This window comes from Orycteropus afer, unplaced genomic scaffold (genome assembly GCF_000298275.1).
Source record: "Orycteropus afer afer isolate SDZICR_OR568_19922 unplaced genomic scaffold, OryAfe1.0 scaffold00505, whole genome shotgun sequence".
Lineage (NCBI taxonomy): Eukaryota > Metazoa > Chordata > Mammalia > Tubulidentata > Orycteropodidae > Orycteropus > Orycteropus afer.
Genome location: NW_006922092.1, coordinates 1,542,173 through 1,555,050, shown reverse-complemented (window position 1 = coordinate 1,555,050; position 12,878 = coordinate 1,542,173).

Genomic DNA, 12,878 nt, shown 5'->3' with positions numbered 1-12,878 from the left:
GTCTATCCTATTTGGGGCTTGTTGGACTTCCTGAATGGATATATTCTCATCTTTCATCATATCAGGGAATTTCTCTTACAAAAATTCATGGACAATTTTCTCTGTGGTTTTCTTTTTCTCTTCCTGTTCTGGAATTCCGATGACACATAGGTTGTTTCTTTTGATGGTATCCTATATGAACCTTAGGCTTTCTTCATTTTGTTTTGATCTTTTTTATGATTGATCCCTTTCCAAAGAAGTATTCAGGTATTTGACTTCAATCTCATTAATTATGTCTTCCATTGATTCAATTCTATTCCTTTGCCCTTTCAATGTGTCATGTAGTTCTGAAATTTTAGTATTAATCTTTTGTATTTCTATCTGTAGATTTTGTGTCATTTCTAATTTTTCATTTAGTTCTTGTGTTTTCTTCTGAAATTGTTCTAGGATTTTGTCTGTGTTTTCTTTAATTTTGTCAGTGTTTTCCTTCATCTGTCTCTCAATCCTTTGAAGGTGCTTAAATATAATTCCTTTGAATTCCTTATCAGGGAGTTCCAATGTTGCTTCTTCTTCAGAGATGTGTTCTAGGTCTGTATCCTGCTTCTTTGTTTCTGCCACTTTATCTTGCTTCTTTGTGTGGACAGTGATGCTCTGCTGTCTCTGAGACATTGTAACATTGTTGTATTTAGATCTCTGTTAACTGTTTGTGAAGAGCTGTTAAGGGTGAGTCAGGCTCTTCTTGGTGGTCATTTATAACTGGTCAGTTGTTGAAGAAGGAAGAGGTGGCTGTCACTTAAGAAGTGGAGATGCAGGAGGCACAAGGTGTGGTTGTGTCAAATGGGCACGGCTGCTGTCTCCCACTAAACTAGACAAAAACAATGATCAGAAGACATGAAAAGTAAAAGCAAGCAGACAGAAAACATACCACATAAACACACAGGAGCAATCACCAAAGAAAAGAAAAAAACACAATATCTGGGGAGGGGGCAATAAGAGAAAAGAGGTAGAGAAGGAAACTTATGAGGAAAAAAAATGGTAATAATGCAAAAAGAAAAACAAGGCATGGGATTTACCATGAGAATGAAAAATATGGTAAACAGGAATAGGGAAGAAAGAAAAAGTTGAACCTGGGAAGGGAAGAATAAAGAATAATAATAAAAAGGACAAACAAAATAATAATAATAATAATAATTTTAAAACTGACAAAACCAAACAAACCAGAAAAAAAAAAAAAAGAAATCTGGGCAGGGTGGGGCATGGCACCCAGACTCCATAGGAGCACGCAGACTGGGATGGAGTTCCTGCCGGCCCAGAAGGTGGGTGGGAGTGTGGGATGGCCTCACTTCCATTCACTGAGAGTGTGTGGGGTATAAGAGCAACAAGAGGAATATCACACCTTTGCAGTCATTCATGTCTGGAATGTCCTTGCATTTCCCGGCAAGTGGAACTTATTCTTAGGTCCCTGGAATCTGAGAGAACACTGTCAGTTTAAATATCCAAAATAGTTGACCTGATTATAAACATTCAAAATGGTTGCTCCATCTGGTCAGGCAAAAGTCCACAGCTCAGCCTGTCTCCCTCTTCACTGCTTCCTCTTTTATTCACCAGCAACCAGTGAAGTCCTCCATGCAGCCCCTGGCTAGCAGGGCCTATTTTTAGGTTCATTTAGGTCCTAACACCACTTGGCAATATCCAAGCTGTCCATGCCATCAGGGTCACTGACAGACCACAGTTCCGTATGTCTCCTTTTTTGGTGTTTTCATGCACATTCTTCTACTAGTTGGAGTTTAGTCCATTTCTGTATCCTTCCTTTCACAGCTCAGGGGTCCAGGATTATCTTCTCTATCAGTGTTAATTGGTTCCCTTTTTCTTTTGTTGAAGAGGGTCTTTGTAGTTTTTCTACTTATTCCTCCATGTTAACGGAACCAAGAGTATTGGAATCTTAACAATATTTGATCTGTTGATGCAAGAACATGGTATATTAATTCTTCTTTAATTTTTCTCCTCTATGTTATGTAGTTTTCATTGTATGAATATTACACATCTTTTGTCAGATATGCCTATAGCACTTGACTGCTAATCAGAAGGTTGGCAGTTCAAACCCACCAGCCACTCCTTGGAAGGAAGATTGGGCAATCTAATTCCATAGAGATACCACCTCAAAAACCTAAGGAGGGGTCACTGTAGTTGGAGATGACTCGAAGGCACATAACAACAACAACATTTAATGTTTTTAAACTTATTGCAAATTGTATTATTTTTAATTTTATAAAACATTTCTCCTGCATATCAATCTATAATGCTTGTCTCAAGAAAAAGCAATTGTGAAAATTGTTCAAGCTGCAAACTAAACTAGCCAGTTTTTCATGGAAAACATTTTTATTCGAAAAGAACAAAGACAAAAAAATAGTCACTCAGACTTGTGCATTTGCTAACATTTTCTCAAAAGTGAAAAAGTGAGACTATCACTCAAAACGAACAACTAAGCATACATGTTGCTTATGATAAAGTCAACTTTTTGGTCAAAAGAAAGAATTTGGAAGAAGTTTCTCAATACTTCAAGACTTTAAGATCAGTGATGATATTGACAAATGTGAATTTTTGATATTATATAATGAAATGTGTCAATATTTGGAAGGGCTGTACAACTTAGTAAACCAGTATTTCCCAAATAGTCAATTCATAATGTCATTAAAATCATGTATGGATAAAATATCCATTCAACATTTAAGATAGACCAGTGGATTTGGATGTAACAGAGTATAAGAAGTTCACTGATATAGTTTCAGATGTCATATTGCACCTAACTTTTAAAAAACTACCACTTGTTTGGTATTTGGGAACATTTGTTTTGATGTAATATCAAAGAAGAACACACACAATTACATACAAAAGCTATTAAAGTACACCTCCTTCTATGTACATATGTGTATGAGGCCAGTTTTTATTCATGTTACAACAGATTGAATACAGAATCAAAAGAGAATGCAGATGATTTCTATTAAGTTAGATATTAAACAGATTTGCAAAATATCAAAGAACAGTACCTTTATACTTTTTGTTTGGGAAAATATTATTTTTCATAAAATACATTACTAATGTTAATGTGCAGTAAGTTTGTTATTATAATTATTTTAAAAATGTAAATATTTAAAAATTTTCTGAGTTGTAATTTCTAATATGATTGTTGTTATGTACTGTCAAGTCGGACTCGACTCATAGTGACCCCTCCTTGGGTTTCCGAGGCAGTATCACTATGGAAGTAGATTGCCCCATCTTCCTTCCGAGGAGTGGCTGGTGGGTTTGAACCACCAACATTCTGGTTAACACATTGATAACGATAAGCCACATAAACAAAAGTAAGGATCTGCAATAATTATGATGAATGTAAAGAAGTCTAGAAACCAAAAAAAAAAAAAAAATTAAGAATCACTGGTTATGAGCAAAGAGATTTGTGAGAAAGCAACACTTAGCTGGTAATTTAAACATGTATGTGGATGAAATTGGCTGGAAAGAGTTTAAAAAGGAAAAAGACGCAACTAAAGCCTGAGATTAAACCTAATAAAGTCTCATTAACTTGTTCATCTGTAAAATAAACTCTATACTTTGAGTGTTACTATAATGAGTTAGCATTTGTAAAATACCTGGCCCAACAGCAGCACTCATAAATGTTATTTATTTGTATGTTTTCTCTGAAGGAAAATAATAAGGAATTAGTTCCTTAGACAATTACTAGGTGACTATTTAGTCACCAAGGTAGTTGTGATGTGAAAGAGACAGGGCAAAGATTTTGATAGCAAAAAAGTGTGCTTCCAAGACAACTGTAAGTTACAAGTAAGGGATGAGGTGAAAGGAAAATAGACTGTGAACAATTAAAAGAAAAAATATTTTAGAAAAAGTTTTGAGTTTGAAGTTTTTGTTTTCCTAATGTGACCCAAATCTCAATAGTAATCATTTCCCCAAATGTGTGTGTGTGTATATATATATATATATATATATATATATATATATAGGAGCTCTGGTAGCATAGTGACTATGGCACTTGACTGCTAACCAGAAGGCTGGCGGTTCAAACCCACCAGCCACTCCTTGGAAGGAAGGATGGGGCAATCTACTTCCGTAGTGATACTGCCTCAGAAACCCAAGGAGGGGTCACTATGAGTCGGGTCCGACTTGACGGCAAACAACAATATATATATATTTGTTACTGTTGTTTGCTATTGAGTCAATTCAATTCAGCAACCCAGTGTGATAGAGTAGAACTAGTCTTTAGGGTTTTCTAGGTTGTAATCTTTACAAGAGCAGATCACCAGGTCTTTTCTCCCCAGAAGCCACTGATGGGTTCAAATCACCAACATTTTGTTTAAGTTTGTAATTACTGTGCCACCAGGATATATATCTGACTGACATACATAGGCTGAAGGCAACTGAAATGAAGTGTGAAAAAAAAACTCACTGCTGTCGAATCAGAACTGACTCATAGCTACTGCTCCTTGGGTTTCCGAGGTGATATCTCTACGGAAGTAGATTGGTCAGTGGGAGAAAAATAGAAAGAGTATGAAAGGGTAGGGGGAGAGCAAGTGCAACAGACCTGTGGCAAGAAGGAGCAGAGAAAATTGAAAAACTGAGAGAAAGCCAGTGTAGCTGGAGTGAAGATAGCCAGGGAAGAGTGCAGAAATCTCAGTTTCCTTGTCTGTTAACTGGAAATAACCATACAGGGTTATTCTACAGAATAGACTGCCCAACCAATAGTGACTACTCATTACATGGTGGTGACACCTGTTATTATATAATTGTTGCAGAGGTAAGGACCTTTCTTTGACTACATAATGTGAGACTTACCTTTTCTTTACTATTTTACTTCCACTCATTCTTCAAAACTCACTACTGGCAGGCAGATACTTGTCATGCCTAGCAGACTAGACTTTAGAGAGAAAGTGTAATATTTTCTTTTGGTTTAAGAACTGTATAGATGTCTGTTGCTGGAAAATGTATGTTGGAAAGCATGGGAAAGAAAGAAAGGAGAGAATCTAAGAAACAAGACATTCTTAATTTTTCTTCAGATACATCTTCAAATGTTACATTGCATCCTCCAAACTATCATTGCTATCCTGCAGGTAAAAATTTCACCCTCCCAACATGTTCCTGCAAGCTAAGGTTCTGAACAAGGAAGTTACTGTGAAAGAAAAAAAAAAAGACAAAAACACCTTTAAACAGTGTCAGTTGAGTTGAACTGAATAGTAAAATCAGTCTTGTACCTCCAACAGCTTTTGAGTGTACCCCATGAAGAGAGGTCATGCAGTCCAGGGACTGTAGCACTAACTGCCTTAGTCTAAATTCCACCTCCTTTTTTCTGTGCCTTAGTTCCCTTATCTATATAATAAAGGTGGTGATGAAAACAAGATTTTTGTGAGGATTAAAGGAGTAAATTCAGTGAATGTGCAAAGCCCTTAGAACAGTTCCTGGCATAACTATACATGTATAAAAAACACAAAAACCAAACTCACTGCCATCAAGTTGGATCTGACTCACAGCGACCCCTTCTTGGGTTTCCGAGGCAGTATCACTACAGAAGTAGATTGCCCAACCTTCCTTCCAAGGAGTGACTGATGGGTTTGCACCGCCAACTTTCTGGTTAGCAGTCAAATGCCTTAGGCACCATGTCACCAGAGTTCCCATACATGTGTAAGTATTAACTATTATTACAGTGTCTGAAGTAGTTGCCAACTTTGTGCTTCCCTTCCAACATGTAGCCATGTACATCCATAGATACATGTATAAATAAATACATACACATACAAGTTTTCATGATCTTGATGTCAAGAAGTATATAAAAAGGACTTTTAATTTTAAAATGTTACAAAATTGTAGTTCGTCTGGGCAGCAGACCAAAGGAAGGATGGTGTTTTTATTTCTACATCATCTTTCTAAGGATTAATATTGTTTCATAACAATTGAGTCAATCCATTACATCTGGGCCAATAAGCAACATCACCATAAATGGAGAAAAGATTGAAGTCATCAAAGATTTCATTTTACTTGGATCCACAATCAACACCCTTGGGTGAGTGGGTGGGGGAGAAGTAGCAGTCAGGAAATCAGATGTCACATTGCAATGGGCAAATCTGCTGCTAAAGACCTCTTAAAAGTGTTAAGAAGCAAAGACGTCACTTTGAAGACTAAGGTGCACCTAACCCAAGCCATGGTATTTTCAATAGTCTCATATGTATGTGAAAGCTGGACAGTGAAGGATGTCCAAAGAAGATTTGATGCCTTTGAATTATGGTGTTGGTGAATAATACTGGAAATACCATTGACTACCAGAAAAATGAACAAATCTGTCCTGGAAGAACTGCAGCCAGAATGCTCCTTGGAAGCTGGAAAGGCCAGGCTCCATCTCACCTACTTATGTGGTCATAAGGGACCATTCCTTGGAGAAGGATATACTGCTTGATAAAGTAGGGGGTCAGCAAAAAAGGGGAAGACCCTCAACAAGGTGGATTGATACAATGGCTGCAAAAATGAAGTCAAGTATAGCAAGGATTGTGAGGATGGTGCAGGACCAGGCAGTTTTCCGTTCTGTTATACATAGGATCTTAATGAGTTGGAGTCCACTCAATGGCACCTAACAACAACAACATATGAAGTGGAAAAGAGTGAGGGAGGACTAATCTTTGGCAGCTTTTTGCTCCCTTCATAATTTCATAAAAAACCTCAACTCACTGTTGTCCAGTAGATTCAACTCATAGTAACCCCTCCTTGGGTTTCTGAGGCAATGTCACTATGGAAGTAGATTGCCTAATCTTCCTTCCTTCCTGGTGGGTTTGAACTGCTGGCACGTGTAAACATAAATCCACATCAATCTTACCAACTGCCCCATATCTATAGCACCCACTCCAGTAAAATTATGTCAGGGAAAAAATCAAGGAGAAAGATAGCAGAGATGAAAGGTAAGTTCTCAATGGATCCATTTGGCCAGGCGGTTTAGCTTCCTGTGTGTGAATAAGGTCCTGTGACCACTTTTGCTTGTAGAGGGCTGACCTCACAGTAACAACTCAAGATTTGTTTCCAGGCTTCAGGTTTCCAAGTAATTTTGCCTTTTGTGTGCACAAGAAGGGAGTAACTAACACAAGGCACCTCTCTTCCAAAAGCCACACCAACTGTTATCAGAAGTAGCTGGTTGGCTTTTTTTTTTTATTATTTTTTTTTATTTTTTATCTTTTTTTAAGACTTCCGGCACCTATTGGTGTAGATACTTGGAATCCAAACATATTGGGCTCACATTTCTATTGCAGATTCATAACCACAGGGTTCCCTTGTTTGTCACCTATCAATCTGTCACCATGAGAAACTGGTTTCTTTGTAATTGTTTTATAAAATTCAGGAACTTGAGGCTGCAACAACCCACGGTAGATGATGGTGAAGCTGCAGTTCCTGCAGACATATCACCTGTTCCTCCTTTGTATATATTAATATTACTATTTGACTTATTCATAGCTTGTTACATTTACAAACTTCAACACATTTTTTCTTTGTTATCACCTAGAATTGCCAATCCCCTACTTTGCTTGTTTTAAAAATCCGTCTTTACCTAGAAACCACTGCAAAAGGAGATGTGGTTACCCACATGGGAGTGAAACATAGCTCTACCTGGGATTAATGGTGTTTAAAATTGAATTGTGTATCCTTTAAAAGATATGTTGAAGTCCTAACCCCTCATGTCTGTGAATCATATTTAGAAATAGGTCCCTGCAGACATATTTAGTTAACATGAGGTCATACTGGAGTAGAGTAGGCCCTACTCCAATATGACTACTGTTATTATAAAAGAGAAGAGACACAGACACAGGGAAGATGGCCATGTGGAGACAGAGGCAAAGACTGGAGTTCTGCTGCCACAGCCAAGGAACACGTAGGACTAGCAGAAGCTGGAAAAGACAAGAACGAATGGTCCCCTTGAGACCTTCAGAGAGCTCATGGCCATGATAACTCCCTGAATTTGGACTTCCAGCCTCCAGAGCTGAGAAAATAAATTTCTGTTGTTTTAAGCCACGCAGTTTGTGGTACTTTGTTACAGCAAACCTAGAAAGCTAATACAAATGATAACTCACATATTTCACTGGCACTTGTTCTCTACTGACATAGCACCAGAACTCAGTTCTAGCAGAATCCCTTCTATGGGTTTCTAGACTTCCCATAGAACTTAACCCATCCTCCACACTCTTCTCCATCACCTCTTTTGCAACCACTTGAAGCCACAGCATTTCCACCGCTGTTCGGTTTCTTTATGGAAAGGCTAAAGTCCAGAGCTGAGGTAAGTTTATCCTGATGCTTCCAAAACTAAACCTTGGAGAGGCCAAAAATGGTACATGCACAAATGAGGAGAGTTCCTGCCCCCTTCAGTCACACTACCACCCAGGCCCTAACTATACTGTTCATGTCCAAGGCCTCAGATTCCTTCCTGGTGAAAACAGTCTTTTTACCCGCCACCAGCAGTCCTTCTCCTCATTGACCCCATCATGAATCTAATACAACAAGAAGTCTCTTCCTTTTCTTGTGACTCCTGCAGATTCTTGGAAAACTCTAAAGCCCCTTATTCAAGCTACCTACTTCTTTGTGGCCTTGTCTCTTGTTCAGTAGATAAATTGGGACTAAATTCAAGGGCTTTGAACTGGTTCAGCCTGGTTTGGTTGTGGCTGATGAAGTGACGTCAAAATGATTGTTGTTGTTATTAGTTGCCTTTGAGTCAATCTTGGCGACCCTATGTACAACAGAACAAAACACACCTCTGTACTGCGCCATCCTTACAATCCTTGCTAAGCTTGAACCCATGCCTGGAGCCATTATGTCAATCCATCTCACTGAAGAGCTTCCTCTTTTTCTTTGACCTTCTACTTTACCAAGCCTGATATCTTTCTCCAGAGAATGGTCCCTTCTGACAACAGCACCAAAGTTGTTGTTGTTAGGTGCCGTCGAGTCATTTCAGACTCATAGTGACCCCATGCACAGCAGAACAAAACACCACCTGATCCCACACCAGCTCCATGATCCTTGCTATACTTGAGTCCGTCGTTGCTGCCACTGTGTCAATCCATCTCATTGAAGGCCTTCCCCTCTTTTGTCGACTCTCCACCTTACCAAGCATGACATCCTTCTTCAGGGAATGGTCCCTTTTCACAACATGACCAAAATAGATGAGACGAAGTCTGGCCATTCTCACTTACAAGGAGCATTTCAGCTGTACTTCCTCCAGACTGATCTGTTAGTTCTTTTAGCAGTCGATGACACTTTCAGCATTCTTCGCCAACACCACAACTCAAAAGCATCAACTCTTCCTCGGTCTTCCTTATTCATTGTCCAGCTCTCACATGCATATGAGGTGATTGAAAATATCGTGGCTTGTGTCAGGCATACATTAGTCCTCAAGGAGACATCTTTGCTCCTCAGCGCTTGAAAGAGGTCCTTTGCAGCCGACTTGCCCAGTGCCATAAGGTGTCTAATGTCTTGTCTGCTCCTTCCATTGGCGTGGATTGTAGAACCAAGCAATGTGAATTCTTTCACAACCTCAATCTTTTCTCCATTTACTGTGATGCTGCTTATAGGTCCAGTTGTGAGGTCCAGGTGTTATGGTAGCTTAATGTGGTTTTTCTATTGGATGAGGCAGGGGAGAAGTGGAGAAAGGAGGAAGAAAAAAAAAAAAAAAAAAAAAAAAAAGCTCCAAGGTGCCAGGAGCCGTTTCTAGGGCTTTGAGCAGACTGTTAGTGAAGACATTATACTGTTACTCACAGGCCCACAGCTCAAGTTTAACAAAGACTCCACTTTCCTCCAGGTTCAGACAGCTGCAAAAAACACTCTCCAGGCCCCACCATGCCAAAAAGCTGACCTAGTATAACTGTCCCAATCCAAAATGGGAGTTCATCCGAGGGCCTGCCCACTTGGGACTTTATTGTCCTCTCTGTTCCTGCTTCAGCAGCTCCTGGAGTCAGAGGGGTCTCTGCTACCTCCCAGTGGTCCCAAGTTTACTGACAAAAGCAGGTGCTAAAGGTAGATTCATGGAGTGGCCGCAGGTTCTCTGGTGTGGTGTGTTCTCTCCACTGCGCCAAGGGTCCCACCGATGCCCTTTCTTGCCTGCCAGTTGGCGCTCTACAGGGCAGGTTCACCTGTTTTATTTTTCTTTTCCACCCCTGCTGGATATTTGCACTGCCCCTTTCTATTTTCTAATCCTACTCCAGTGAGTTTGGCATACTCTGACTTAATGAGCTGTCCAGGGCACCAGAATCCCCATTTCAAACTACTGCACCTAGTTTTTCAGGCACTAAGATGCTAGAAGGAACTAGTGTGGGTGCTACAGGAGAGAGAGGCTATTTTTAAAAACCAAAGCAATTTAATTCTCAGAAGGTCCCATTCATCTAGTTTATCTTCTGCTGTTTGTACATTTTGGGTTATGCTTGACAGTCTATTTATGCCATAAATTAGAGCACCTAAGTTTGCCCCTATTTTTTCCTTGAAGAACTTTATAGTTTTAGGTTTCACATTTAAGTCTTTGATCCATCTGGAGTTGGTTTTTGTGTATGGTGTGAGGTATGGATCTTGTTTCATTTTTCTGCAAATGGATATCCATTTTCACCAGCACCATTTGTTGGAGAGACCATCTCTTCTCCATATAATGGATTCTGGCCCTGTGTCAAAAATCAGCTTGTCATACATGAGTCGATGGATCTATTTCTGGGTTCTCAATTCTGTTCCACTGTTCTATGTGTCTGTCCTTGTGCCACATTAAGCCAGCATAACACCTGCTGGCTCAAATCCTAAAATCCCTTTATGACAAACAGAGACCTGCATCCACATTCCACACAGTGATTCCATCATCACAAATAAAACTGCAGAGCAATGCAGCACACCTGAATCAATAACCTAAATAAATAAATAAATAAATAAAACACACCAGCTCCACTTTTTCAAAATATTAAATCATAAAACCAAGACAAAACCAGACTGTTTTTACTACTATGGCTATATAGTAAGTTTTAGGATCTGGGAGTGTGAAATTTCCTACTTTGTTGTTCTTCTTCGATAGTGCTTTGCTTATTCAAGGTCTCTTTCCTTTCCATATAAAATTAGTGATTGATTTTTCCATGTCTTTAAAGAATGTTGATGGGATTTGGATCAGGATTGCATTGAATGCATAGATTGCTTTGGGTAGAACTGACACTTTTACAATGTTCAATATTCCTTCCAGCATGATACATTCTTCCATTTATATAGATCTGTTATAGTTTCTTGAAGTAGTCTTTTGTAGGTTTTGTTGTGTGTTCCTAGTGAGATTTATTCCCAAGTATTTTATTTTTTTGTAGTTGTTGTAAATGGTATTGATTTCCTTTTCAACAATCTCTTTGTTGTTGTAGAGGAATCCAATGGATTTTTATATGTTCATCTTGTATACCACCACTATGCTAAATTTGCCTGCTAACCAGAAGGCTGGTGGTTCAAATCTACCAGTCACTCCTTGGAAGGAAGATTAGGCAGTCTACTTCCGTAGTGATACCCCTTCAGAAACAAGGAGGGGGCCACTATGAGTAGGATCCGACTCGACAGCAGTGAGTTTGGCTTTGTTTTTTCTGGAATTCTCTATGTATAGGGTCATATCATCAGCAAATAGGGCTAGTTTTACTTCTTTCTTAACAATTTAGATGCTTTTAGTTTCCCTTTCTTGCCTTATTGCCCTGGCTAGGACTTCCAATACAATGTTGAATAGAGTGATAAAGGGTCATCTTTGTCTAGCTCCTGTTCACAAGGGGAATGTTTTCAGTTTCTCTCCACTGAGAATAATGTTGGCTGTTGGTATTGCAAATATGCACTTTATTATGTGAGGAATTTCTCTTCTATTCCTATTTTGCTAAGAGTTTTTTATCAGGAAGGGGTGTTGGATTTTATCAAATGCCTTTTCTGCATTCGTTGATATGATCATGTGGTTCTATTGCTTTGTTCTATTTGTGTGATGGATGACGATTGTTTTTCTAATGTTGAACCATCTTTACATACCTGATATAAACCCCACTTGTCACAATGTATTATTTTTTTGATATATTGTTGGAGTTTGTTCACTAGGATTTTACTGAAGATTTTTGCATCTATATTCATGAGGAATATTGCTCTGTAGTTTTCTTTTTTAGTGATGTCTTTGCCTAGTTTTAGTATCAAGGTTATGCTTGCTTTATAAAATGAATTTGGGAGGATTCCATCCTTTTCTATGTTTCAGAATAGTTTGAGTGGGATTGGTGTCAGTTCTTCTCTGAACGTTCAGTAGAATTCTCCAGTGAAACCATCTGGGCCAGGGCTTTTGTTTGTTGGTAATTATTTTTATGATTTGTTCAATTTTTTCTTTTGTTATGGCTCTTTTCAAATTTTCCACCTCAATCTGTCTTAGTTTAGGTAAGCAGTGTGTTTCTAGAAATCTGTCCATTTCTTCCAGATCTCCAAACTTGTTGGAGTATAGCTCTTCATAGTATTTGTTGTTATTGTTTTGTTGTTAGGTGCCATTGAGTCGTTTCCAACTCACAGTGACCCCATGCACAGCAGAACTAAACACTGCCCAATCCCGTGCCAGCTCCACGATCCCTGCTATACTTGAGCCCATCATCACTGCCACTGTGTCAATCCATCTCATTGAAGGTCTTCCCCTCTTTCGTTGACTTTCCACCCTACCAAGCATGGCATCCCTCTCCAAGGAATGGTCCCTTCTGACAACATGACCAAAATAGGTGAGACGAAGTCTGGCCATTCCTGCTTCCATGGAACATTCTGGGTGCACTTCCTCCAGGACAGATCTGTTAGTTCTTTTAGCAGTCCATGGTACTTTCAGCATTCTTCGCCAGCACCACAACTCAAAAGCATCAACT